Genomic DNA, 26,298 nt, shown 5'->3' on the forward strand with positions numbered 1-26,298 from the left:
CCAATCAAGTGGACACATAGAATTAGCCATCACAATGTGTGAAGTGCTAATTGTATAAATTCCAAAATCCTCATAAGTATTATTTTACACAACTTGCCTCCTTGCTGCTGCATTCTAGCAAGCTCTCTGGTCCCTCAGTTGCTTCCTTTTTTTTTTTTTTAATTTTTTAAAAATATTTATTTATTTTTGAGACAGAGAGAGACAGAGCATGAACGGGGGAGGGTCAGAGAGAGAGGGAGACACAGAATCTGAAACAGGCTCCAGGCTCTGAGCTGTCAGCACAGAGCCCGACACGGGGCTAGAACCCACGGACCGTGAGATCATGACCTGAGCCGAAGTCGGAGGCTTAACCGACTGAGCCACCCAGGCGCCCCCCTCAGTTGCTTCCTATAGCATTGCTTCCTGCACACTATTGAATGGGTCCTGAACATTTGCCCCGCCCCTGCCCCTCCCTACCAGGTTTGTCCATTGATCGTTGAGATCTCAGTTTAAATATCATTTACTTATCAAACCTTTCTCTCAACTCTAGGTCCTGGGTGCCTTTAATAGTCTCTCTTGATACTCATACTACATCTGATTATTTGTTATTACCATGGTAATTAAATTATTCATTATGCAATGAAGTGTTTAACTCCTTATCTTGCACTAAAATAAAAACTTGAGGAGGGCAGGAACTATATACTTTGCTTACTACTTTATCCCTGATTTTTAGAACAGAGAAGGAACACTAGAGTTTAAAACAGAAGTATCTTTCATCAAAGCCAAGGTTACTAAACACTTTCCCTTTTAGAAAAACTTTGTCTCTTCTTTTTCTTTCTTTTGAATTTCTAAATTATAATATCTTTTTAAATTGGGTGTAGAGTTGCCTTTTAAGAAAAGCTAAAATTTATTCAGTTTGGAATAAATAAGAATGAGGTGTAAGGGAAAGAGGATATTAAAAACAAGTTTCATATTTACCTGAAGAAAAATGATAATAAACATGATAGTAGTTCTGTAAAGTCAGTTTTATTAGTAGATACTGGGGATGAGATAGTGTTGATTTTGGAAACCAAGGATGGTTTGCTTTCAAAGAGTAACCAATAAACTTTTAGGGAAATGAACACCTGAATCCCATATACAGTATTGACATGTCAGATGAAAGAACACTTTGTTATTTTAGATGATCTGTAGACACAATCTCCACATCTTATGAGAAGCATCTCATTTTTGCAAACCACAATCTGAATTTTAAAATAGCAACACCACAAAGGTAGAGGGGCCAGAGAATTTGTTCTAGGTTTGTAAATTTCTGTTGGAATTGATAGGTGTTTTCCGATGCTTACCGGGCTTTTAAACACTTATATTTTTAGCTTCAAGGCGGATGACAGTAACTTAACTGGCATGCCTGCCAAGTGACTTCTACTTACACCTCTTTGGCCAGGATGCTGTCAAATATTATGTCTCGCTTCAAGGGTAGCATGGAGGTTAATGTTTTTAATTAAATACTTTGCCATATAGAATAAAATTGAACTTGTGGATTAATAAGGAGAGGGAAATGGTTATTGGACTGGCAGTTATCTATGTGTGTTGCAATATCTTTTAATAATAAATGATACTTTAAAAAATAATAATAGCAAACAATGACAATACGTGCTTTATTGTTTATTACACCTTTCAATCCGCACAACAGATCGATGAAAAAGGTATTATTATTGACCCCTTTTACAGATGAGGAAGTAGACTGATGGAATGATTAAGTAACTCGCTTCATGTCACACAGCTATAGGTGCTATAGTCATACCAGGTTTTGAATCTAGCAGCCTGGATCTTAACCATTCCACTAAAAAAGTTTAAAAGTGTGTGAAGATACGTCTTAAAGCACATGCATGTACATTTGTACACTTTAGGGCTAAATATTCAGCCTCAGCTAGTGTCAAGAATGTCAAGTTCATTGGAAAAAATCATTGTAAGTTTTTATTTAATTTCGACTCTTTTAAATTTTTTTTAAAAACTCTTTTAAAGAAGAACAGTTTAAGTGAAATAATAGAACTAAAGTGTACATGGAAGAGAATAGAACAGAATAGGTGATATACACAGATGCAATATGGATGCAATGAAAAGCAAATCTTTCTCTCATCCCATTCTCAAAGTCTCTAGTCTCCCTTCCCAGAGGCAGTTACTCTCATGTCTGAGACTGTTGTTATCCGCCAGTATCCAAAAGTTGCCTTCTTGGTTTCTGTAACTGACCATCTAAATTTTACCTGGCTACAGGGAAGCTTGACTCAGCGCTATTCTTTGTGGCCTTCTTAGCTTGTAGCTGGATGTGGACTTTGGACTAAACCTTAGCCAGTGGGAAATTAGTAATGCGATGTGATATGTGTAAATTCCAAATTATATTTTTTAAAAGGGAACACGATTTACATTCTGTTTTCTCTCCTTCCATGGGCTATCATGTGAACTAAAGTGGTGGTGGTCTACCTCAGTTATGCAGACAATGATGGAACAAATGGAATTAAACCTGGTTTAGAGCAGAATTTACCTATCTCCTATTCTACAGCTCAACTCTGGACTGTTATTGAAGACAGAAATGAATTTTTCCCCTCTTTGAGTTAATGCACAGACTAAATTGCTGTAACAAAAGGTCACCAAAGTAAAAATAACTTTTCTTCATCTTTAATCCCTAAAATTATTTCTCAGTTCATTTGACAATGACTAATGATAATATATAAATACATGTTTTAGCTTCATAAATATCTTTACATTTTGTAAGCCTTAAATTTCCAGCAGGGAACTCTGTTGATCAAATTTCTCATATGTCAACGCTCTTCATCAAAGGATAAGGTTTTATTTTAACAGGTTGTTTTCTTAAAGATAACATGTAAAGAAGCAAAAATGAATAAATGATTTTGCTTTTCTGGACGAAAGTCTGCCTTTAACATTTTTAGAGTTGGGTGCTATAATATAGACTCTTAAAATGGATTGGGCACTGTTTTTGAAATCTTTGTACATGGAACAATCTAAGGTTCTTATATTTTTGAAGTGAAGAGAGCAAATTGGCTTTGTGGTGTGTGTGTGTGTGTGTGTGTGTGTGTGTGTGTGTGTGTGTAGTGTGTGTGTGTGTATGACTTTTTGTAGATGCTTCAATATTAAGTGACCAAAACAAGACAAATGCCTCCAGCACTGAGAACTTTTTTTCCTTTTGATCAGCTTTAGTAATATAGCTGTAGAGATTACTTTTTAGTTCAAATTAGTTTCAAAACAGTAAATTGACAAAGTTTGAATTGGTTAGACCCACATTTGTTACAAAGCTCATGTCCAAGCCCATTGATCCCACCTTCTCTTATTTCTCACCTTTCTTTGCTGAGAGGGTCCAAGCATTTATTCTTAATCTCTGACATCCTGCATAAATTCCCTAGGAAACAAGGAGGAATTAATTAAAAGACAGGGATCAAAATATGCTCAATGTATTTTTATATACTATTTTATTTCTTTCATCTCTATTTCTGTAAAGTTTTCATTACATGAGTTAGTGTTTATTTTTGTAGTGGTTGCAGTTGCTTTTCATATATAGCCAAACACCTTGTAGAAAAGAAAAATGTAGTTCAAGGTCAGTGCAGGCTTATAAAGACTCATTAGAGAAACCACAAGGAGAACAAGAATCTAAAGGCACATGCCTGTTTCATCCTCGTGCAGAGGATGAAAATCTCTTTTTGTTTCTCTGAGTACAGTGGGTTTTTTGTTGTTTATAACTTACTAAAATTGGTTGGCAAGGCTGGTTGAGAAAATAAATTTTTTTAACTTTTCTGTGAGTTCATATTTAGTAGGGACTAAAATATGTGTATTTGATGGGAATAACAGTGAATATTACATAGCTCCAGATTATGATGCATGGAATTGAGTCATTTTTTACATCCACTGATACTGTTAGTAGTTGAATATATAAAGTTGAGGGAGCGAAGTCTGTAGCACTGAAGCTTCTTTTCAAAAAAAATATTTTTTTTAATGTTTATTTTTGAGAGACAGAGTGAGACAGAGCTCCAGCGGGGGAGGGAAAGAGAGAGGGAGACACAGAATCCAAAGCAGACTCCAGGCTCCTAGCTGTCAGCCCAGAGCCCGATGTGGGGCTCGAACCCACGAACTGTGAGCTCATGATCTGAGCAGAAGTCAGATGCTTAACCAACCAAGCCACCCAGGTGTCCAGCACTGAAGGTTCTAAAGCAGATGTCAGTCCCAAATTTTGAGGAGTTACTATAAATGTGTTTAAGAAAGGCAGTTTTAAAAAAAGATCTCGGCAGTCTTTCTTCACATATTTTGGCTCCATGTACGAAAATTTCTGGGTGAGCTTTAAGCTTTCGTAATGGCCTTTTCCCCTTTTGTTACCATGGAGGGGCTGTGAGCCTATTATTTATGAATTTAGCCTCCACCTGGTTTGCACTAGAGTCAGAAGGCTAGCATCTGTATCCAGGGGTTTAATTTCACAGGATAAGGAGAAGGTGACCTGACACTTTCACTGTATCTACCATGTGCCCTGCTCTGCCTCCCTCTCCTGTGGCCACTGTCACCACTGCCCATCAGGCCTCACAGCACCTCTTGGAGATTTTAAGTGAGTTCCAGAGAGCCACTTGCTTATAACACAAAAATCAGCAATAGTGTTCTTTAAGAGTGAACATTTTAAATGTTTATTTATTTATTTTTGAGAGACAGCACAAGTGGGGGCAAGCAGAGAGAGAGGGAAAGAGGGAGAGAGGGAGAGGGGGAGAATCCCAAACAGGCTCTACACTGTCAAGACAGAGCCTGACACAGGGCTTGAACTCACGAACTGTGAAATCATGACCTGGGCTAAAATCAAGAGTCAGATGCTTAATCGACTCAGGCACCCCGGGGGTGAACATTTTAAAGTGGTGCTCTGTAGTTTTGGTGTTTTAAAATATTTTTCTGTAGATTTTTTTAGTATTTATCTCTTAGCAATATTGATGGACATTCACCTCTCTCTCTTTCTCTCTTTTTCTCTCTCTCTCCCCTCAGTTCTTGCATACCATTGCTTTCTTCTGTTCTTTTGTAATTTATCTGTCCTACAGCTGTAACTATAGTGCCTTCGTTTTTTAATATTTCTCAGTAGGGGTTTTAATGGCAGTTTGGGTGAACAATGCTTTATTTAAATGAAGAATGTTGCTTCTCTATTTTTTTTTTAAAGTTTTTTTTTCAACGTTTTTTATTTATTTTTGGGACAGAGAGAGGCAGAGCATGAAGGGGGGAGGGGCAGAGAGAGAGGGAGACACAGAATCAGAAACAGGCTCCAGGCTCCGAGCCATCAGCCCAGAGCCTGACGCGGGGCTCGAACTCACAGACCGCGAGATCGTGACCTGGCTGAAGTCGGACGTTTAACTGACTGCGCCACCCAGGCGCCCCAGCTTCTCTATTTTTAATATATAGCAGCCCTGGCCCCCACTCACTAAATCCTGTAGCACTTCCTGGCCACTGTGAAAAGCAGACATTTCCTTACATTTTGAATACCTTCTAGGAAGGTAGCACCGTTCTTTGTTGAGATCCACTGATGGACCAAAGCTCCACAAGGACACTGGTGGGGATATATGTGTTTCTGCTAATCAATTATTAATGTCCACTCTGTGCCTGGCACTGTGCTGGGTTTGGAAACATATTCAAGTCATGGCATGCATGCAAGACGATTAGTGAATAAGCTGGGGCTCCAAATTTATTTACACTATAATTCTCACATGGAATCAGTATATAGGTTCTTCATATTGCCTGCAGTTGTTCTGATGTTTTTCTTAAGAGCTATAATCTATTGGGTAACGAGAAAAAATTCAGTCTCATTCTATGATCTCACTATAATTCAACAATGTCATTGTCTTTCTGTGTAATCCAGCCTCTTCTTGGATACCACAGGAAAAGGACTCCATCTTTCAGATTTGCTCCATTGCTAGGAAGTGCTTGGATATATAGGGAGGGCGAGGCTGATGGCATCCTCGCTGGCAGTACAGAAGATAGAGCCCTCCTATCATCCTGTTGTTCTTTAGATATTCATCACAGGTGTGATTTGCTCCTGGGACTGATGCCTGCTGCTCTGAAACTGGCTGTTTCTAGTTGTCTGGATAAACATATGGTTTTCCCTATAGAGCCCAGGGTTTTGGCACCATTGGTCTTTGAGTTTGAAGTCCCCACCAGAGACAGCTTCTTTTCTCTGGGTCCAGGGTGTTTTTCTTAAAACTTCCTATCTTTTCCCCACATATCCCAAGACTTCTTGGTCTCTTACACATAGGCCATTGGAAACCAAAAGGACTGCTTCAACTTTACCTGTTTACCTGTCTTGTAATACCGTTTCAGCTCTGATGCCTGGGTGCTGAATTGTAAATGTCAGCACGCACACTTCTACAGGCTTCCTCTCTCCTTGTTACTGTGCCACCGCCTAAATGTTCTTGGCCACCACTGTACTTATCTTGGAGTTTCTAAATTTTACCCCTCTCCCATATCTTACTCCAAATTCCCTGGGACTGCAAAAGGTTGGAATTTTCTTCCTTCCTGTTCCTCTCTGGACTACCCTTACACAAACTGAGAAGTGTGCCAAACATCTGTTTCAGTAATACCAGGATTTCAAACATGTTTCTTGTTGCAAAATCCTATTTTAAGAGCAAAAACAGCTGAATATTAACTATTTCTTTCTATTTTTGTTCCTCTTATTAATTTTGTTAAACACATCCCTGAACAGATGGGCTACCTTTGGCTTTCGGGGGAGAAACCTATATTAGGGAAATGCAATTATATGCAAATGTATGTATGGAAAAATATAATAGAGAAAAGCACACTGATTTTTTTTATTATTAATGTTATGTGTACATAATTATGTATACGGTGAATAAGATCAGGTGAGATCTGCTAGTGTTATCTGTGGGTGCTATGGAATATGTGGAAATTGAATTAAATCTGACACATAGTATAGTATGAATGTAAAAAAGGTGGGATGTGGTACAGTAAGGGCAATGCGTGTATACTGAGGGTTTCTAACAACATAATATATAATTTCAAACCATAGGAAGAGTGAGTATTTATATAAAGGGATATAAAGGCACAAAATTAATATAAGGACTCATTTTATTTTCTCTCCAAAATGTCATAAAAAATTTCTACAAACCTGTGAAAATAAGAAAGACAAGATGTTAACCTAAGGTGGTAGTTATTTTACTATTTAAAATGCATTACCATTTTAGTTATTTTACTGTTTAAAATGCATTCTTTTTTCTAATTAATCAGTGATTTTGTTGTCTGCTAGTGCTTACTAGGGGAAGTGTGGAAGTAGGTGCCAAAAGGTTTGGAAGGTTTTTTTAAGGGAGGAAAAGTTAAAATTGGAAAACAAAAATCTCCAGACAACTTGCTTTTCCCCTCTGCAAATTGGAAAAGGATCATCCTTATTCAATAGTTTTAAGAGCAGAAAGCCTCTCTAGAGCTCATGAAATACTAGGGTTTATGGAAAAATAGATTGAGAGCCATCATGCACTGCCAAATCTCTTCTCAGTAATTGCTTATTTTAAATTTAAGAGCATTGTTGTTGTTTTTCTTCCCACTTAATTTTGTACTAATCGTGTAGAATAATGTTTATTTTTAGCCTCTGATTTAGATGTGAATGTAAGGAAATACAATTTTTCTCAAGAATTTTCTATATGTATGTTTGCTATATATCTGTTTATAATGTGAAGTGATATATATTTTCAAGACTGTTTTCACGGCCCAAATTTTTCCTCTATTAGCTCATAAAGTTTAAGTGTAAGAAGATGTGTGTGATAGGCAGAATCATGTTCTTCCAAAGATGTCTACTTCCTAATCCCCAGAACCTATGTACATGGAAAGAGGGAGTTAAAGTTACTAATCAGTTGATCTTGAACTGGGGAGATTATCCTGGATTATATGGGTGGTCCTGAGGTAATCAAGGAAGTCAGAATGAAATGGAAGGAGGGTAACAAGCCAAGGAATGTGGAACCTCTGGAAGTTGAAAACAAAACAAAACAAAACAAGAAAATGGGTTCTTTCCTAGAATCTTTTGGAAGGAAAACAGTCCTGCCAAAACCTTGGTTTTACCACAGCAGGATCCATTTCCAATTTCTTACTTCCAGAGCTGTAAGATGATAAATTTGTGTGGTTTCTTGAAATTTGTTATAGCATCAATAGAACCTAATAGAGTGTGTTATTCAAGTGAGAGTATTTGTAGGTATCTGAAATTGAATTGCAATTATTCCTTTTTGTTGAGTAACTTTGAGTAAGTTACAACACTTCTGCAATGACACATATGCCCATCTCTATTTATATTCTCTTTCAGGATGAAAAAGTAAATAAAATATATGCTTGTCTTAAAATCTAAAACATATGTAGAATACTTAATATGAGCTAGCTATTTTAATAGACTTGAAATCAGATTTATTAGGAAAAAATAAAGTCTCAATTTTTAAACAATGTGTAGTTATTTATTTTGAGAGAGAAAGAGAAATGTGTGTGTGCGAGCTGGGTGAGCAGGGGTAGGGGCAGGGCAGAGAGAGAGAGAGGGAGAAAGAGAATCCCAAGTAGGATCTGCTCTGACAGCAGGTCTCAGTCCCACCAGTTGAATGACCTGAGCTGAAATCAACCAGCTGAGCCGTTCAGGTACTCCTAACGTCTCAATTTTCAAGCGGTTTATATTCAAATCTAGGAGACAGACATGAGAATGAACAAAGTAAAGTAGAAGATGATAGTATTATCATAGAAATGACAGCAAATTCTTAGGGAATGCTAAGGAATATACAAAAAAGTCATTGGAGGGATTAGATCTTGAGAGATGATAAAGATTTTGCATGGTGAATGTTGTATCTGGAATATATCATCACTTGTTCATCAGGTAGAGATTTGGTTTGACATATATTTTTAAATGATGTTAAGGAAATACTCATGTATTCTCTTAAAGCATTTTTAAAAAATCAGGAATGCTTTTTAATTTTACCAAGTACATTTTGGGTATGTGTTTAATTAATTAAAGATTATTTATTCTTTGAGCATTGCAAGTCTGGGGTGAAACAATTTACAATTTACAATTTTGCAATTTACAAATTGCAAACAAACATATTTACAAACAAATATATTGCTGAATTCTGCTTGTGAAGTTTTTTTTCTTTCAAAACACCATTGAGGTATATTTTACATTCAGTAAAATGTGTTTATTTTAAGTATAAATTTTGACTAGTCTAGTTAAAGGATTATCAATTTCATTGATCTTTTTGAAAAACCAGCTTTAGATGTCATTGATTTTTCTCTATTGTTTCTCCGTTTTCTATTACATTGATTTTAGCTCTGATCTTTTTCTCTTCTTTATTTTTAATTAAAGGACAATGGACATACAATATTTTATTAATGTCAGGTGTACAACATAGTGATTTGACAATATATACATTACAAAATGTCCACCACGATAAATGTAGTCACCATCTGTCACCATATAATATTATTGACTATAGTCTCTATGCTGTACTTTTCATCCCTGTGACTTCTTTATCTTATAACTGGAAATTTTTACCTCTTAATCCTCTTCACCTATTTCACCCATGCCCCAACTCCTCCTCCCCTTTGTCAACCACCAGTTTGTCTCTGTTTTTATGAGTTTGTTTCTGTTCTTTGTTTGTTTTGTTTTTTTAGATTCCACATATAAGTGAAATCACATAGTGATTTGTCACACTTATTTCACTTAGCATAATACTTTCTAGGTCCATCCATGTTGCCAGGAATGGCATTATATCTTTCCTTTTATGGCTGCATAATATTCCGTTATATGTATATGTGTGTGTGTATGTATTACATCTTCTTTATCCATTCATCTCTCTGTGGACACTTAGATTACTCCCACATCTTGGCTATTGTAAACAAGGTTGCAGTAAACACAAGGGTGCATATATCTTTTCAAATGAGTGTTTTCCTTTTCCTTTTGGTCAATACCCAGAAGTGGAATCAGTGGATCATATGGTATTTCTATTTTTAGTTTTTTTGAGGAACCTCTGTACTGTTTTCCATAGGGGCTGCACCAATGTACATTCCCACCAAAAGTGCCCTAGGGCTTTTTCTCCATTCAACCCTGATCTTTGTTATTTCCTTCCTTCCACTTATTAAGGACCTATTTTTCTCTTAATTTTCTGGCTTCCTAGGTAATTTATTTTAGATCTTTCTTTCCAAAACAAACATTTACGACCTTAAAAACACCTTTAAATACTGCTTTAGCTGCATCTTACTGATTTTTATATCTTGTCTTTTCATTACCATTTACTTGAAAATATCTTATAATTTCCCTTGTGGGTTCTTTGTTAGCCAAGGTGTATTATCAAGTGTATTGCTTAATTTACAAATACTGGGAACTTGCCAAGTATCTTTTGTTCCTCAGTATTTATTTTAAAATTTATAGACAGTAAAAATCACTCTATTGGGTGTACAGTTCTATGAGTTTTGATAAATGCCTTGAGCTATCTGAGCACCTCCAGCAAGCTACAGAACAATTTCATTACCCTCCCCAAATTCCTTTGTGCTTACTCTTTGCAGTCAATGTCTCCCTCCACTTCTACCTCTTTTCTCTGTGGATATAATTTTCTCATTTTGAGAATTCAAGACGAATTATAGCCTTGGTTCTCTGCCAGCTATTGGATTTCTACTTTGATCCAAGCCTTGGTTACCAATGGGCAAACACCTGGACTGTGATTTTGGTATCATAATATTCTAGTTTCCAGCTCTACCTTTGTTTTACTATTTTCTCTGTCATCTCCAGTTGCCAGTTGAGTGATTTTAAACACAATTTTGGTTATTGTATATTTTAGTTCCAAAATTTCCATTTGATTCTTTTTCATATTTTTAATTTCTATCATGAGACATTTGTTCTATTCATTTCAAGACTGATCATCCTTATTTATTAGGGCATGGTTATAATAACTGTTTTAAAGTTTAAAGTCTTGAATTAAATCTGTGTTGTCTCAGGGTTGGTATTTGTGTATTGTCTTTTCCTTTGACAGACATTGAAATTTCCTGAGGTTTTCTTGAGGTTTTACTCTGCCTAGGATCCCCAACATCTTCTGCCTCCCAGGCACTCCTCCTTTCCTGGTCTTCTGGCTAAAAGGTCACGGCTTTAGTTTACCTGCTTTGTTACAGATTTCTTGAAGTTGTGTCTCTTGAGACCATGAGGAAAGAAGGTAAAGGGGAAAAGGCAATGGGGATTTTTCACATGCTTTTGAGACTACATTTCAACGGTCTTAAGAGAAGAGTTTCCATTCGTTGTGGTTGTGGGTGCTTGTCTAGAAATCACTGCCATTACTGTCACCACTCCATGGATTGGCTGGGCTGGAAATGAGAAATAAAGAAAAAATCCAGAGGATTTCTTTCACTTTTTCCACCTTTTAGAGCCCTTTATTTCCTGTCTTTGGACAGAACAGTCTCAAGTCTTCTCTTGAGACCCTTTCTGTCTATACCTGGTGCGCATTTCCAGCTTTTGTCCTGTCTATGAGTTCAGGCTAGGAGATACTTGAGAAAGGAAAAACTCACTTCTGGTTCACTGACACTTCTAGCTCTGGTTTCCTTTCCTAATCTACTTGCTACCATTTGCCTTACCGGCTTTTAACATAGATGCTCATGAATCGTCTCCTGGGTTTTAGTTGTATTCAAGGTCATTACAAGGGTAGAGTGTGGTTCATTTTCACTGGAATTGGAATCTGGAATCATTTTTAAAAAAACAATGAAGGAAGTCAGTGATAAAGAAGAGAGGCAATAAAATAATACAAAAAAATGAAAAGGGAGCTGGAAATGCTCATAAAATAATGAAGAAAGCAATAAGTATGGAAATGAAAACCATTATCATGAAATATAGTTCTTTCTATAAATAGATTAAATTTGGCATCTGCAAGTAACTAAAATTGAAGGATTGATAAAGGGGCTAAAGGACATTGAAGAACTTGACAGACACTATGTGGTAGCTATAGCTTATACATTAGTTTGAATTCTTATTATTGGTGTTGGGAAGGAGTACTACAAGGAAAACTGGAGGTTTTGTGTATCCAGTGGAGGCAAGAAATCAAAATTGTGAAATCAGAATTTTTTTTTATTAAAATGATTCTATCTTTACTGTTTTGTGAGATATAGGGAAAGATTGGTTATAGAAAGGAATTATCAAATGGAATTTTGAAGACCGTCTTATATTGATAAAGTATTGAGAAATAGTTAAAGTAGATTTAAAATTTAGGAATGAATACAGATATTTGGCCACTGAATAAATGACTTATAATTATCAGAGAATGTTTATTTAGTTGTGGCAGCAGAAGGTAGAGTTAGAGATAGCAATTTGCTTTAATTCAAATTAGCAGAAGTCTTGAATTTAATTTGCTTCCTTAATTGCCAATAGAGTTGATACATATATATATTTTTAAATAACATGCAGTAAGAAATTCATAGCTTCATTCATCTTGGCCATTATTTCTTTATCTTGGACGCAAGAGAGTGTTCCCAGTCATGCCAGAGGGCTAAGACTAAGCACAATAAAGGTGTTTTTTTTTTTTTTACCTTTGTAATATTATCAAAATTAGAATACAATCTATCAATTGTTAATTGTAGACAAAATGAATTATGTTTTGAGTACTCATGGTGTTTCTGTTGTTGGTACTTTATTATTGCTTCTAGGATTTCATTCCCCCTTTTTTTTCCTTTTGGACTTTGAATCTAGATGTTCTTTTCCTATGCATTTTGTTTAACTTTTACCCGTGTCTACTGAACTGATTTAACTAAGTCCACACAGCTTTTAACAGTCTTCTTTCTTTTTCCGATGGCTATTTCCTAAGCACTATATCTTGCTTTTTCAATCTTTTGATTCTCTTTGGAATCACGCTTAATCTATCCTCCTTGCTCCCAGCTTTCCTGGCAAACGATCTCATGTTTCTTAGGGATAAAATAAATCGTAGGCTCATATTAATTGCCAAACTTTTACCTCTGGATGAATGACATTATGATGCTTTTAAGACTCTCAGATTTGCCAAACGTTCAATGTAAAATTATCCTGCAGTCGGAATGGAAATCATCTTTAGGGAGAATTCTATATGTATGTGTGTCTATTATTTATAGAGTCTGATAATGTTTTACTTAAATGTATGTGTTGTATTAATGTATTGGTAAAAACTAAGGTATAAACTTCAATTCTCATGATATAGAAAGACAGAGTGGCATAATAATAAAACAGAAAGGAAATCCATTGACCTGGGTGTCTAAATGCTTGCCTCCCATCAGAATCAACGATCATTTCCCAAAATTAATTTCTTTCTAATTGTTTCTTCTAATGTATTAGGTTGGCATTGCCTAGGTCTTCCACACACAGATTAAAAATGGTCAACCATCACAATTCCAATAAACTTCGATTTCATTGTTCTATACTGAGCAATAATGTACTAATATGATCTATGATGATTCACCAATCAATGGGAGGCAGAGGAAGGTGTTTTAGTATGGCTCTGACTTGGATTTTTTTTTAATGTAAAAAATAATATTGAACACCGAAAACACACACACACACACACACACACACACACACACGGTTCTTCTTTCCCAGGCTCACAATTTAAGGACTTAAAGAAATATTGAGAATTAAACCATTACCTGACATAACTAGTTTTTTTTTTTTATTTTTTTTTATTTTATTTTATTTATTATTTTTTTTTTTTAAATTTTTTTTTTCAACGTTTTTTATTTATTTTTGGGACAGAGAGAGACAGAGCATGAACGGGGGAGGGGCAGAGAGAGAGGGAGACACAGAATCGGAAACAGGCTCCAGGCTCCGAGCCATCAGCCCAGAGCCTGACGCGGGGCTCGAACTCACGGACCGCGAGATCGTGACCTGGCTGAAGTCGGACGCTTAACCGACTGCGCCACCCAGGCGCCCCTGACATAACTAGTTTTAATGACTAACAGATAAATTGGTTTGCCCAGCCAAAAAAAAAAGTACTTAGAAGTGTAGGAAATAAGACACATGTTGCCTTGGTTCAAATTCTAACTCTGTTATGAATTACTCCAATGTGTAATTTAGTCTAAGTCTGTTATGAATTACTTCAATGTGTAATTTAGTCAAGTAAGTTACATCATCTCTTTACATGTTTAAAATGAGTTTGCATTAGATAATTTCTGCAGTTATTTACATCTCCAATATTCTATAATTCTGTAAAACATGTTATCAAGTGTTTGAGGGGATTTTTATGAAATAACTTTTTTTTTGGATAAAGGTGTACGTTTCAGTTTTTATTTCATAGTGCAGTTTAATTTGTATTCATATTGATGAAGTAATTTTATATTCAGGAAAATCTGTTTACTAGCCAATAGCTGGGATGCAACAGTCTTGGGAATAAGCTCAGTGAAGTCATGGCTACACTTAATATTATTTTATAAAATGGATTGGAGGTGTAGACAAATTAGAAATCTATTTCAAAATTCCAGGTAAAAGTAATTGAAGACATGGCCTAGGGCAGTGGCTACTGACACAAGTAGGAAGGGATGGATGTGAAGATGTGGGAAGAAGACTCACTAATTTCTTTATTTAAGCCACGGGTGTATACTTTAAGAGGAATTGGTATTTAAAGAGAGTACGTTTCTGGTTTAAAGTTATTAGCATATCTTATGTTCATATGTTGAACAAAACCAGTATGCTGATATTTTAAGTTCTCATTGAGTATTGATTTAAATTTATGTAGAAATCAATATCAGATTTCTTGTAGTTCTTATAATTGTCACTGTTACTATGGTTTTCTATGAGGTGGTTCCCATCCCATGGGATAGTTCGAAAATTTGTTGGGATGACATTCATTGTGCTAGTAATTGGAGGTGGTACCTACTGGCATTTTAATGCGTGGTAGTAGGGATACCAGATGCCTTTAATGCTCAAGAGATGTAAACAATACGTTGTACTCTTTCCTTCACAACTTTCGAATATTCCATACATTAATGTACATGGAACACCTGTTCATAATTTTTGAACCAAGAAACAAACTCCAAAACAATTTTGCATATTTTAAGCATAAATGATTTTTCAGGAATGCTAGTATTGTGAAAATTGGAAAAGGCTGTACTTTGTTTTGTTCTTTACCTAGAGTTTATTAATCATTTTAGAAGAGCGTCTTACTCTCTATAATGCTGCTCATGATACTACAACACACCTGACTGAGTCAGTCTGCACCTGTAATTGTCACATTCCCAGTGATTCGACACATTCTGCACATATGTTCAAGCACTCTACTGCTGTAGCCCAAACATTTATATTGAAATACATGATATTTTAAAATACATTACTTTATATCACAATTATATTGCTTTTTAAAAATAGTTATGTGTGTAGGTAGATTGCATTATCTATGAATTTCATTTTAGGAGGGTAAAAGTAAGTTAAATGCTTCTTATATAAAGGGGCATTGAGTCTGATAGGGTTCAGAACCACAGCCTTAAGGTATAGAAAAACTTCATAGCATTTTACTGGTGAAAGGAAAATTAGAATTCAACCTATGTAGTGGATAGACCACTTCAGGGTTTGAAGACTTGAGTTCTGATACCAGGTCTGACATGAGTCAGATTACTTCTGCAAATTGTGGTTTGCTTATATGTAAATTTTAAAAGTTAGGATGACTTACAGTGGAGGGAATAGACTTTTTCTGTGTTGCTCTGAAACCAAAATAAGTAGCTAGAAAATACAAGGAAATGGAATATTAACTAGCATGTGGATGAACCCTCAAATAATTAGAACTATGCAAAAATGGAATTGACATGCATTTAAGGTATTTCAAGCTATGTCTGGTTACCTATCTGCTGTGGCTGGTATGTTGGGATGAGGACAGAGTCAGGAAAAGCTTCTCAAACAGAGATGCACATCAAAGTCATTAAAGGAGCTTTTATAAATCAGCGATTTATAATGGATGTAGTGACATACAGATATTTCTAGAGTGTCATGTATGATTCTGGTACCCATTCCAGATTAAAAACAAGGGAGTTAGATTACCTCTGATATTTTCTTCAGCTATACATTGTTTTCTTACTACCGTACAGAGAGTTACCTCTAATTTAGAAATCTTGTTTTAGAGACAGCTGAATGGTCTCTCACCAAGTGGTAGTTAATTCATAGATCTCATGTAATTGTAGATGTAGTAAAATCTTAGAAGATTTAGAATGATTTTAGGAGATTAGACGATTTAGAAGATTTTCTAGTCTGGGTTAAAAGTAAGAATTCACTGATATGACCAGGAATCCAAAAGAAATGTTGAAACTTATAGAGTTCCATTATTCAGGCTTGCTCTTCGATTTTACCATTTATTCTGTAAACCAGTCTTTCAGATCATCATAGCCATCCATGATCGGCTCAGCTCACAATGAAGCCACTCTCTATAGTTCCATGATACCAAGTCTCTGAAGCTGTTGCCTACTCTTTATTAAACGTGTCCTAGTCTTATTTTACATTTTTAAAAAAAGTGAACTGAAGTTATTCATGGTTTACTAGCTGTGGGTACCAGCAAGGTCACATTAGCAATTACTGCTTGAATCTTATTAGCCACTGTTTGTGTAATAATAGGAGTCCAGTCCCCATTTCAGAGCTCCAAGTTCTTCCAAATACTTTGGGGTATCCCTAGGGCATGACAACATGCTGCAAAGTGCATCTGAGCCATTGCTCACCCCTGAATGACTTCTCCCTCAGCTGTTAATCCCTGTTGCTCACTTTGGTTCATTGTGTCTGCTACCATCTTCACATAGGACATTTTTTTGGGGGTGGGAGGAAGAGGCATTCTTCAGTATCCTCTGGCATTTTCGTTCCTTTGGATATGCATCCTTTCTGTGAGACTTTACTGTGCTATCAGAGTCAGCTGTAGATGAGACCACATCATTCATACAGGAGGCTCTTCAGCCTTCCTGTAAAACAAAGCGTGTATGGGTAGAGCAGTACTACTTACATTACTCAGCAGGTACATTCACATCTGAGTTCTGCCTTGAGCCAGGACCACCCTACACTAGCTCATGTATTTGACCTATGATGGTGAAGTGGGGAAAAAAATGAGTGAAGGGTTAGAATAACTGAATTTCAGGCCAGATTTTGTGACTAACTTTGTAAACCTTTTTATTTATGTGACCTTAGTTTCTTCATCTGCAAAATATCAAAGGTCTGGGGTAGATTATCTCTAAGTGCCCTTCCAGATCTAAGAGAGCATCATTGTAGACATAAGCTCACTGACAGAAGAAAACTCATACTGTTTTTCTCACTGTCCTCCTCCCTAGCTAGCACAGTGTTTTGTGTGTCTCAGGACCTTGCATGAAAGAGTGATCAAAGTTCTGAACTGTGAGTCCAGAGACTTCAGTTTGAGTTCCAACCCCTGTTCCCAGTGAGTTCTGTTACGACAGACAAATCATTCACTTAATTTGTTTACCTGTACAAGAATGCTCTTGAAGGTGCTTTACATCTGTGGGGAGTGGGGGAAGGTTAAGCTATTGGCAGTATTATTTCTATGACAGTATGAGAAGATATCTCTTGAATTTTTTTTGTTTGTTTTTGTTTAGCTTCTTACCTTGTCAAAGGATATCTCCAGAGGAGATTTGCTCAGGTATCAGATCTCCACTATTTATCATCGGTGTGAAATCTTCTTTCACGGAGTGGGAGAAGGACAATTTAAAATTCTGTGTTTGAATTATATTTACTTAGCAAGGCTTTACTTTTTTTTTTTCTTCCCTGCTTGTTTTTCCCATGTCTGTCTATGGTGCACTCAGGGGGCTTGCATTAAGCTTATGATGCCTGGCATGATTGATTGTGTTTCCAGTGGTTGGACACTTTGCTGGGAGCCGTGGTTATGTCTTGGAAAATCACGCTAATCGAATTTGAAGACACTGATATGCATTCTCAAGTAAGAGCCTGGCTCTTGGGGGTTTCATCTAGGTCAGGCCTTATAAATTAAGTGATGATTTTTTTCCTTAAGTCAGTAAATAAAATTCATCAGTAGCCTTATATTGCCTTCACTTTTCTGCAGCTCAGCCAACCTATGAGTCAAGCAGCATTTTTATCCACTTTAAAGCTAATGTTTTGTGGTAGTTGGCAATCCATTTATTAAAGGCAGAAGACGGGAACACAGAGTAATTTGAGAACAATTTCTGAGATCACTGAAAAGCCAGAGAAAAATAATCTTTAAATGTATATCTTTGAAGTTGTTGGAGAACATACGTTTGCTATAATTTCTTTTGTACAGAAAATAATGTAAAATTTTCTAAAAGCTTCAGGTCAAAAGCAGTTTTAAAATGGCAAAATGATGGTGTCTTTTAAATTTTACTTATTTATTCATCTACATAATTGAAAACATTTATTGAACATCTATTCTCTGCCAGGCACAGAAGGTATGCTAGGAAACTCATTGACACTGAAGTAGGCCAACCTGTATCTGAATCATGTTGGCCACTTATTAGGTAAATGATAACACATAAAGAAAATAACCTTTAAAACCTCAGAGTTTTTGTTTGTTTGTGTTGGTTTGGGTTTGGGTTTTTTTTGTTTTTTTCTTCAATAGGGGTTGGAGAAAACAAAGCAGATGCTGAGCATCAGCCCACAGGAGGGGCTAACAATAGGAGGGTAAGAAGTTGATATTTTCATGTATGCCTCCTTCATGGTATTATTGAGACAGTTTTTAAGAAGTATGAAAATTAAATGTATGGTACCTGGATTATTATAGGTGCTTGATATGTCAGTCACTTTTCACTAGTAAGAGATAAAGCTGAAAATATGGGTTTTTTTGACCACAGAAGATCGTGAATGCTATGGGACTGCTATATTATTAATTGCTGTATACTGGTACAGGGCCTTACTAAGCACTTGTGGGTACTGAAGAATTTCTTTGTAATGAATGATAGTGAATAAATGGGCAATAGAAAGTTATTGAAGATAGAAGAAATCTGTTGTGGATGCTGCAGACAGAGATCTTACATTAGATAACGATGTTGGTCGAGGTGATCTTCATGGGAAATAAATATTTGCAGAACTAGAGACTTAGGGACAGACACCACTTGAGTGTGAACTATGGTTTCTTGGGGAAGAAAACTTAAACAAAGACTCACCAGGGCTCCCAAGCTCTCCTCCCATCAGAGGAGTGCTTGGCTGGAGTATGGTTAGATACTCAGTGGACAGTGCTGCAGGAGAGGACCCCTATTCCTATCCTCATTTACACTTCTGTAGAGAAGCCCAGGGAGGGAGCAGAGAGCACCTGGTCCACATTGTAATAAAGGGAGGTTTTTGGTCAGGAAAGTTGAGCTTTGAGGTTTGGGAACTCACATAATTGTCTCAGTTAGTGTGCATAGTATCACTAGTATTAATGATAGACCCCCCCGAGATAGAGTGCTTGTAGGTACCTAAGGGAGAGAGGAAGCCACCGAGATTGTCCAGTAAATAGGTTGTCTTTCTTCGATGTCATCATTTGTGCTTTGAAACTATCACAGTGTCCTTGATGCTCCTGGACCTGGGATTCTTGGTATTAAGAAGACGACTTAGGTTTGGTTTTCCTAATAATTGTGTGAAAAGCATCAATTAGAGTAAAGAACTGCTGTTTATGGGGGGAATTAAGTAATCTGAGTTTAGATTCAGTTAGGAAGGAGTTCATAGGAAGTCGCAAAGTAAGGGTGGACAGAGCTACTGGGATGTTGAGAAGACATCTGCAGGAAGGATGCTAATGTTGGAGATCCATATTTTGAAAAATGGTGTCCATGTTAAGATAGAAAGAACAGACTGATGGATTTGCCTAGGGCTGGGGTACCTGTCAATGTTAGGAGTATATAATAGTGACTTGGAGGAGACAGAGTTAGGATTATGCGTAAACTTCCTGGGTTTGCTTTAGGTTTACCTTTCTTGAATTAGGCAATTCTCTCTTTAGTTGCTGCACTGAACTTGGGGGAAGAGAATATAAAACATGGATTGGATGCTAATGAGTTCCCCTGCAGGTTGGATTTGTCCTGAGTTATGGGAACTACATTGTGAGTGAAAGCCCAAGGAAATCAGTGATATTTCTACATTTCCACATAATAGATTCAGTATAATCTTGGACATAATTTGTTTCTCTTGGCTAACTAAAGCTAAGCAAAACCCAAATTTCTACTGTCAGACACTTTTTCTCTTAATTATAAGTACTTGTATGGAAAGTTAATTTGTGTGGGTTTAATTTATTTACATATATTTACATTTGGCTCATTAAAATGTTCCGTCTAAGAGTTGTTTGCAACTGTTTGAGCATTTTAAGTCCTTTTGGAAAATGAAAACATTCTTTTTGCCAAATAAGAATAAATTTAGAAACCCCCAAGTTTGGGTTGTAGTTTGACTAGCTTCTAAATATGGGAAAATATTTTATGCTGTCCACCAGTACATAACCAACAAATGAAAACAGAGCACCAAAGTGAGTGGTTAGTCTCTTTTCTTTTATCTGCACGTGTACCCCCACCACACCTTAAAGAAATCGGTAGACTCCAGGTAAAAACACCAACACTGCACAAAAACTTGCAAGAAAAATGCAAGATGGCTTAAATTGTGAAAACATAGTCACTTGTCAAACATTTGTGAAATATCCACTTAGTACAGGAGATGGTACTCAGTCTAAAGCACCCAAAATTTATATTAAACATGATCCTTGCTCTCAAAAACTTACTATCAACTAAAACTTTAAAGAGTTACTTATTATGACTGTGATACAAATCTAAGATTCCTAAACCTCCCTGTGTTATTTTTCTTTATCTTATCATGATCTAATAGCAGTTGTCACTAATTGGCCCCTTCCTTCCCCTTAGCCTGTGTGCCTAGAGTGTTAGATGCATCAAATTATATGGCCCACCATTTATGGTAGATATTATTATACCCTTTTAAAGATAGAAGAAAGAGATTTTGAGAACGTGATTAACTTTTTAAGGGCTGTCTGAATGGAAGCCTTAACTCATTATCATTGCCCTCTTTCAAGTAGTTGAATGAATTAATATATCTTTAGAGTGAGACCTAGGTGATACAGGATTGTACAGGATAATTTTTCATATCTTATCTAGAAAACAATGGTCTTTAATAAGGAAAAAAAAAACCCATGATTGGTAGCCCCAGTAAATCATACAAAAAACAATTTCTTGGTTAATAAATAGAATAGAAACAGCAGATTCATGAAACCAAGTATTTAGAGGAGAAGATAAAGTTTAACTGCTTTGTTTGTAATATCTTAATAAAAATATCCAGTCTGATACCACTGGATGATTTCAGACTACCTCCAAAGAGATTTTAGCTGATTGAGTTCAATTAATCTTTTTTATTCTATCCACTTGATAATGGCCAGTTAAGAAATCCAAATAATTAAAATAGCTTTGCTTTTCTCTAAGCCCTCATATAAACCACATCATTGGCTCACTGAAGAATGAACATTATGATCTGGGGAAAAAAAATCAATTCTGTTAAATTCATTATCTACCTTTTGCCAGAAACAGGATTGGGAAGAAAAGCTGATTGTTTTCACCCACATTTCTGGATTCTGGATCAAGGATGATTTAGGCTTGAAAAGTTAGATCTCCAAACACAGGATTTGAAATAGGCCCAAGGGAATGAGAAGAAGCTGTCACTTTCCAGTAGGATGAAAGAAATAGTGTTAGGTGACATTGTTCTCTAAGAGACTCAAATAATTTTGGCTGCCCCAAAGGGTTTTAGTCTTTGTAGTTTCATCTGTTTCCTTCCTAGTAATGATATTTATTGAAATAAATGCATCATCCAAAATCCAAGGAGTATCTGTCATCTGCGGTTATGTTGATCTTTCTTTGATTTCACTGGAGTTTCCCATTATGTTTTAAACTTTGGTGCATACTATTGTAGAAGAAAAACAGATTACATGTCAGTCTAAGCCTGTGACTGTTCCAAAAGGAATTACTCCAACATTGTTGAGTTACTCAAAAGAGAGTTTATTTAATAATAAAGCAAACATATACCTGCCTGGTTAACATACATCAGTGGTGTGGAGTCATTTTATCACTTAATCACTTAATTAATTAATTAATTTTTAAAGAAAGGAATGATCAAAATTTCAAATGAAATTTTACATATTGCAGTAAAAACTAAAATCATGGAATCTCTTAAGAAATTAAGACCTTCTATTAACCTTGAATTAACAAGTCATACTATCTACCAACAGTAATAAAAAATAATAATAAAATAAAAAAATAATAAAAAATATATATCATTTTACCGTAATTACAACAAAACAAGTTATTTACTATGACAAATACTCATGGAAATGTTCCTTTCTTTTATCCATCAGAACCTTAGTGGTTTAAATAACAAAATAACAAATAACAAAGTGCTCACATTACCTTTTCATTATGGGTAAGTGGGAGATTCTGTCGTTGTAATCAATCAGGGATTCAGACAGATGAAGTAGTTACCTTCTTAAAATTGCTGATCCCCATGCCAGAAGGAAAAAAGAGAACTCTAGAAGATCTTGTAGTAGTGACTAAATTCTTGCCAGAATTCTAGAGTAGTAGCGTGCATTACTTCTACTCACAACTCATTCATGAAAACTCATCGTCCCTCTCTCCCTGTCCTTACACATTACTAAGGAAACTAGGAAGGGAATCATACAAATAATCTGGAAGTAGGAAGAAATCTGTGGATGTGGAATTAATATCTAACACAACACCCTTCTTGCCAACAAATATTTGATTTACTTTTCTCCTCACACGTGAAATCCACTCCTTCCTTTCCAAGAAAGACAACTCAAAAGCACCACTTACTCTTTCAAGATCAAACTCCATGATCACTAGGTGATGCATGTCAGTCTCTAAAGTTAACTTTGAATGTGACTCCTCTAGATCTAGGGTCCTATGAGCTAGAAAGAAAAACTAATACACAGGTGAGGAACCACAATAAATGCTTCCATTCATAAAGAGAAAGTTTGTGAGGCACACAGTGATTTTATTGCTCTGCTGAATGTATAAAATCCAACTGATCAAAATTTTGAAGATCTGTCCTGGAATGAAAAGTGTTGCTTAACTAGGTCTTCATTTTGCTTCTTGGAGTTCTCAAGTTCAGTATTCTTTATGACTCCTGGCTCTATGGTCTTGGGGTTCCTTTCTTTTCTTGGTTATGCTCATTGGCCATATCTAAAAGAGCAACAAAGAATATGCTCTTTGGTGACTGAACAGGTTCCTCAGCCTGTTTCCTACCTATAGAAGTTTAGTGTTCATGGGTCATTTTAGATTTTAATAAATTCTAGTCTCTTTTAAGTCCAAACTGATAGTCTTTTTTCTTCTTCTCTTCTTCTCCTTTTCCTTCTCCTCCTCCTCTCCCTCCTCCTTCCCCTCCTCCCTCCCCTCCTTCTCTTCCTCCACCTTTCTTCTTCTTCATTTTTTCTCCTCTTTATCCTCCTTCTTCTTCTTCTTCTTCTTCTTCTTCTTCTTCTTCTTCTTCTTATCAGACTATCTCACTCAGAAATGTGTTTAGCCTTTCTCTATTTGATTCCAGTAAGAAACATGTGCCAATAACCAACCCATGGTTCTGTTTGTATTACCTATTTACTTTTCCTTCTCAACTAAATTGTAGGAATCTTGAGCCTATGACATTTTGGTGGAGAAGCACATTTTTTTTTATCATCTTTTCCAGAGGGCATTTTGTAGAACTCATAGGATTTTTTTTTAAATACAACTTTAATTCATTCAACCTGTTAATTCATTCAGACCTTTAAAAAATGTCTGCAATGACCAGGCTCTTGGTTTGATCCTTGCCACAGGCTGAGATTTGATTGGTCTTTTCATCTAACATGTTTTATAAATTTTCATTTACTGTTTTCATTTAAAGTTGCTTTTTCCAATGTTACAAACTTTTAATTCCTGCTTGCAAACTGGCCATTTTTTTCTTATTATTTTTGTAACAGTCTGTCAAATGCTGCTAATAGTAGCTAGCACATACCATTGATGTTCTGTTTTTCCCATAGAGCTACAAGTTCATTGGGTACATTATCTGCATTTCAAGTCATTGTAAGTGATGTTTTTACCAATGCTATAATTTTGGATAACATGAAATATCATCTTTCTACCCTTTGATATCACTCTTTCCTCTTTCCACACCACTTAGTCATAACCAATGCCAGTTTAGATTTTATTAGAGCAGCACTGTACTTCCAGGGGAATTTTTTTTTTTTTATCAATATGGAAGACTAACTTATTGTGCTATAAGAATCAACCTCCAAGTCTTAGTGCTTTAAATAGCAAAGAGTTCTCTCTGTCATACTACGTTACCATCATGAGTTAACTGGGGGGCTTTTTGCATTTAGTGAAAAGGATCACCATCTCAAATACTGCTGATCTCTGGGCAGACTGACGGGACAACCAAAACAACAAAAAACAAAACAAAAAAACAAAAAAACAAAAAAAGCAACCAACCAAAAACCTGCTCAGTGAGGCCTTCCACTCACTGATCAGAATTAAAAAGCATCTGATCACAGAGAAAATTTTTCCACATGCTCTAAAAAATGGAGAAAAGAAATCTTTGTAGAATGTTCTAGTGACATTCACACTCTCTTCTCTCATATTTTGTGTCTAGTCTCTCAGCAAATACTGTTGTATTTTAATTTTAAAATATCAAAAAATCTGGAATTTGACTGTTTTTCATCTCCTCTGTCACTGCTATCCCGGACCTATATTATTCCAGTAGCTTCCTGATCTTCTCTTTGAGGCATTGTTAAATAATTTCCCTGGCTAATGAAAATGCCTTCAATTTAACTGGATAAACTTTGAGTGTTTCTTAGATGCAAGGCATTATTCTAGCTACTGGGAGGAAGGTTATTGTTAGGTAAAGGAGAGAAGAAGGCAAGGTACAAAAGATGAAGGAAAAAAGTCCCTAACCTCTAAGATTTTATAATAATAAGTAGAACGTGTATGGCTTGGAAGGAAGAACATAAAATCTAAAGGAACACTTGGGAGTCACTTATTAGACATGTAAAGCAAAGTTGTGAGTGAATTTCAAAATTTCAAGAGCTACTTTTTATTATTTTGCCTGCCTTTCTTACTAGATAGGTGAAGAACTCAAGGTTCAGAGCATAAAGTTGTCAAAAGTAGATGGGATCTGCTATGAGGTGTGCAGGGATGATGGTAATAAGCCAGTGGGGAAGGGAAAAAAGTAAGGTCAAAGAGTGACCTGGTTTGGAAGAAATGACACAACTCCTAGCTTTGGTGCAGGAAATACTAGCAGAGCGATAAGAGAATTGAGACAGGCTTGCTTCAGGCTAGAGGTGATACACAAGGAAGTCAAAAGTGTTAGAAAGGGCATGCCCTCAGGAGATGCAGTTATCCATGAGTGCTTACAGGCAATTGGTGCTATTATTGTGTCATAGTTGATCAGTCCATAGGAGCACCAACTTAGAGAACTGGGGGTATAGGCATTTATTTTGGTCTGTCTTGTGGAGTAAAGGCAGGACAAGGCAGGAGTGAAGCAGGGATTTAAAGCTTGAGCTAAGCTCTGTAGGATTCCACAGTCATCAAGGCCTTTGAGCCTAGCAGTCTCGGTCACACAGGACACCACACTGAAGATGGAAAGGCCTCCAGTCCTCGCTGTTCCTACTGATCCTTCAGTAACAGCTGCCTGGGGTCCTGATTAGTTTAAAGGAGATACGTAGGGCCAAGTCTGGAGGTTGAAGCAAGGAACTGAAGTTTGGGAAGGCAGTGACTGACTCAGTGGTTTCTCCCAGATTATACGAAAAGTTGGTGGGATCAGAACTTGGCTTTCTGACTATACGTCTTAGGCATTTTCTATTACAGCATCGTCTTAAAAGACATGACCTCTTAAAAGAGACGACCAAAGCAGAGGAGAAGGCAAAGTAGAAATGATTAATTCGCTTAACTCTTTCATGACATTGTCAAATATCCTAAATCTGAGAGAATTGCTAGTCCCCGGGGGTTTCAGTGTTTTGCCGCAGGCAGGTCACATCACACAGACACTGATTTGCTCAGGCACGGCTGGAGCCTGACTCTCTTGCCTGCCAAGACAGCACATCCACCTACTGTGCTGCTCTCCCAGTTTTAATTAAATGTACATATGTTCTTGTTTTGCTTTTGTCCTTTTTCTGTCCGAACTCATCATTCCCATGTTTGGACCCTGCTTATTATTCTGAAATGTCCTTAGAGTGGGGGAGCTGTAAAACACTCCATCCTGAGTTTTGGACTTAAATATGTATGTTTGATTTCAGACCCACTTGGACAAAATATTTAGGATTTCTGGTGCATTTTTCTCGATCAGAGATAACAATACTGGTAGGTACTGAGGAG

The 26,298-nt window shown here is 36.4% G+C and overlaps 1 pseudogene; it reads right to left on the minus strand.

Annotated features, from left to right (window-relative positions):
* Positions 1–26,298, minus strand: part of LOC102955607 — a 96,454-nt pseudogene that overhangs the window by 53,562 nt on the left and 16,594 nt on the right.

Source organism: Panthera tigris, chromosome D4 (assembly GCF_018350195.1).
Source record: "Panthera tigris isolate Pti1 chromosome D4, P.tigris_Pti1_mat1.1, whole genome shotgun sequence".
In the NCBI taxonomy this organism is placed as follows: domain Eukaryota; kingdom Metazoa; phylum Chordata; class Mammalia; order Carnivora; family Felidae; genus Panthera; species Panthera tigris.